Below are 4,124 nucleotides of genomic sequence, written 5' to 3'. Positions count from 1 at the left end.
TGGCAAAGTGAGATCCTGTCTCAAAAATAAATTAATTAATTAAAATGTATATTATAAACTCTAGGGCAACCATTGTAACTGACACATTAAGAGAGGAGATAAAATGGAATCATACATTATAAAGGAGAAAAAAAATAAAAACAAAAAAGAAAAAAAATGAAATCATACAAAAACCCCACTTTAAATCAGAAAAGGCAGAAAAAACAGATGGGGAAGAAACAGAACAAAAGCAATAAATAGAAAACAGTTATTAAAATGGGTACAAATACACACTTAGAAGAAATAAGACCTGGTTTTCAATCATCAGTGGAGTGGCTAAAGTTAACGTGAATCAATTGTACATTTTTTTTTTTTTTGAGACAGAGTTTTGCTCTTGTTGCCCAGACTGAAGTACAGTGGCACAACCCTGGCTCACCACAACCTCTGCCCCCCAGGTTCAAGCAATTCTCTTGCCTCAGCCTCCCGAGTAGCTGAGATTACAGGCATGTGCCACCTTGCCCAGCTAATTTTGTAATTTTAGTAGAGATGGGGCTTTCTCCATGTTGGTCAGGCTGGTCTTGAACTCCCGACCTCAGGTGATCTGCCCACCTTGGCCTCCCAAAGGACTGGATTACAGGCATAAGCCACCGCACCCAGCCAGAAAAAAGTTATTTAAAAAATGTGAAAAAAATAATAAACCTATGCTGTTTATAAGCAATCCACTTTTAATATAAAGACATAGACATATTAAAAGTCAAAGTATGGTGGCTCACACCTGTAATCCCAGCACTTTGGGAGCCTGAGGCAGGAGGATTGCTAGAGCCCAGGAGTTTGAGACCAGGCTGGGCAACATAGTGAGACCCCATCTCTACAAAAAAAATTTAAACTAAAAAGATAGCCACAGATACACACACACACACACACACTCTCTCTCTCTCTCTCTCTCTCTCTCTCTCTCTCTCTCTCACCAAAAGAAAGTTGGGATAGTTATATTTCTATCAGATAAAGTAGGTTTCAGAACAAGGAATGTCATCAAGAATAAAATGAGGATCACACTGTGACCAGTGCTCCACAGGTCAGGTGGCTGCATAGTCGTGGCGGAGGTGACCATAGCCACATAATGTCCGTAGTTCGTTCATCTATCTATGCCAAACAGATCGTGGGGAAGGTGATTGGGACAAAAATGCAAAAGACTGCTAAGGTGAGAGTGACCAGGCTTGTTCTGGATCCCTATTTATTAAAGTATTATAAGCCAAAAACCTACTTTGCTCCAATGCCCTTCAGCAGTGCGCAGTTGGGGATATTGTGCTTCTCTAAGCTTCACCTGTTTCACGAACAAAGCTTGTGAAACATGAACTGGCTGAGATCATTTTCAAAGATGGAAAAGTCATAGATCCAGTTACAGGAAAACCCTGTGCAGGAACTACCTACCTGGAAAGTCCGTTGAGTTTGGAAACCAACCAGCTAAGCAAAAATCTGGAGGAACTCAATGTCTCTTCAGCACAGTGAAGGGAGAGTGGGAGAAAGGAGCTAAAGGGAAAGATTTACATGTTTATTTTATGGAAAAAGAAATTTTTCTAAGTTTCATCACAAACTGTGTCCAGTTTCCCTTATGGTATTTATGAAATAGCTAAAAGCAAATGAAGTAAAAGGCATATTATGGTTTTTCATAAAGGATAATGGTCATGCTTCAAATTTGCTTTTCAGTGAACATACTTTCACATTACACTAAGTATGTCTAGCAGTCTGTTGTATTTTGTAAAATCACTGTTTTAGAAGGTTTTGTTTTTGTTTTTTGAGACAGGATCTCGCTTTGTTGCCCAGGTTGGAGTGCAGTGATGCGATCTTGGCTCACTGCAGCCTCAACCTCCCTGGCTCCAGCAATCTTTCCATCCCAGCCTTCTGAGTAGCTGGGAACACAGGAGCATGCCACTGTACCTGACTAATTTATTGTAAATTTTGTAGAGACAGGGTCTCCCTATGTTACCCAGGCTGGTCTTGAACTCCTGGGAGTGATCCATTCACCTTAGCCTCCCAAAGTGCTGAGATTACAGGCCTGCACCACTGTGCCCAGATGGTTTTCTTTTCTTTATTCTAAGGAATCTTGAAATTGTCTTAGAGACTTTATTTTGAGGGAAGAAAGCCTTTGAATATAAACAGATAAGGCCACATTAAGTGAATATTTTGGATGCTATATATTCAGAATAAATACGTTATTTTTCTGATGTCACCAGTTCCAAAGGGAAATAATCAACATGTTTATGGTCAGAATTTTTTTGATCAAGCTGTATTAATAAGAATGATAACGTGTGGAAAATATAATTTTCCAATTCCTAAAAAATAATAAAAGGGCATTATGGGGGTCAAGTCTCAAGAAAATAATACAATCTTAGAACATGTATGCACCTAACAACAAAGCATCAAAATAAATGAGACAAAATCTGATAGAACTACAAGAAGAATTAGATATATCTACTATTATCATTGGAGATTTCAACACCCATCTGTCAGCAATGGATAGCTTGAGCAGGCAGGAAATCAGTACAAATATAGAATGGATTGCAGAGAAGGGAGAAGGGGGAACCTAGTGACAGCCCTGAGACCAACTGCAGCAAGATGAGCTGTAGCTCTTCCCGCTAACCTCCTCTTCTAAGTCTTCCCTCAGGAAGAGAGGTTCACAGGAACTCTGAAGTTAATCCAGGCAGTACAAAGGGTGGACTGTGGCAAGCATGAGGTGCATAGCTCAGTGCTCCCTTCAAGGAAGAATTTGCCATGGAACTATGAGGAGTGAAATTAGCTGACAGCCTCACGTTGCAGGACTTCCAAGATCAGCTGCAGTATTCTTGACAAACCATTCTTTCCCCGGTCAATAACTAAGCAAAGTGGCAGTACTAGGGCCTGGCCACTTCTGCCCAATGCGAGGCTCTTTTAAGAGGCACTCTTACCTCTAGAACTCCACACTGGGTTGAAGCCAAGACTTTGTCATACTTACCTTAAAGTCTAAGGCAATTCTGCCCAATTCTGCCTCCACCCCTTATCCTTTCACGTGTGTCAGATATGCATTGTGGTTCAAATGCCTTTCCTGCCCAATCTTGCTCTCTTTCCTTTTATCTTTCATAGGTATTAGCCATAATCAGTATCCTGTGTTCCTAACTCCATATTAGCATCTGCTTCCTAGAGGACCCAAATTGACACAATTAGCCACTCACCACTGCCATCCACTTTGGAAAAATTCTTCAGAATACACTTAATCAAGCATTTCAAGAGCCTCTTCATTATGATCAAAATGTTTTCAGCAAGTTCTTCAGTTGAATTCATAACTAGGTAAATCAGATAATGAAAACCATTTAATACCACAGCCTCACAGTCTCCATTACAGCATGTGTGCTGCAGCTACAGTTTCGGCAATCATTGCGTTCAATTTATCTTCCAGGATAGAACACTGGTGAAGCTTGTCATACAAGCATATATTTAGGCTGTGTAAAGGTAATCCTAATCATGCTTATCATCGTTTTTTGTTCCAGAAAGACACAAGATTTTTCTTGAAACTCAGTCAAGTGATGAATTTTCCTTAGGGAAGTCAGTGACTTTCTTGAACAAAAATAATTATTTATGGTCATTACTCACCTCATAACAAAGCTGGAAAATAACCTTTAACATAACTGGCAAGCATTAAGTGCTTCTCATAATCTTCATGTGTAGCTCAGGTAGGGAGGGCTTTCTTGTGGTCAATAGTGTATAGATGTGTTAGTTAGTGCTATAGTTTGGATGTTTGTTCCCCTAAAACTCATGTGGAAATTTGATCCTCAGTGTTAGAGATGGGGCCTATTAGGAGATACTTGGGTAATGGGGCAAATTCGTCATGAATAGATAGATGAATGCTCTAGCGAGGGAAGTGGTGAGTGAGTTCTCACTCTATTACTTCTCATGAGAGCTGGTTGTTAAAAAGAGCCTGGTACCTCCCCCTTCTCTCTCTTTTCCCTTGCTTCCTCTCTCGTCATGTGATCTCTGCACACACTGGCTCCCCTTTGCCTTCTGCCATGAGGTGAAGCAGCCTGAGGCTTTTACCAAGATGCCCAATATTCCAGCCAGTGGAACCATGAGCCAGATACACCTCTTTTCTTTTCTTTTTTTTTTTTTTTTTT

The 4,124-nt window shown here is 40.3% G+C and overlaps 1 pseudogene; it reads left to right on the top strand.

Moving 5' to 3' along the window:
- Positions 1 to 1,040: 1,040 nt before the first annotated feature.
- On the top strand, positions 1,041 to 1,488 carry LOC108291060 (annotated as a pseudogene).
- The last annotated feature ends 2,636 nt before the right edge of the window (positions 1,489 to 4,124 follow it).

Source organism: Cebus imitator, unplaced genomic scaffold (assembly GCF_001604975.1).
Source record: "Cebus imitator isolate Cc_AM_T3 unplaced genomic scaffold, Cebus_imitator-1.0 Scaffold445, whole genome shotgun sequence".
Taxonomy (NCBI): Eukaryota; Metazoa; Chordata; class Mammalia; order Primates; family Cebidae; genus Cebus; species Cebus imitator.
Note: the sequence above shows the minus strand (reverse complement) of the source record. Positions and strands in the feature narration are given on the sequence as shown.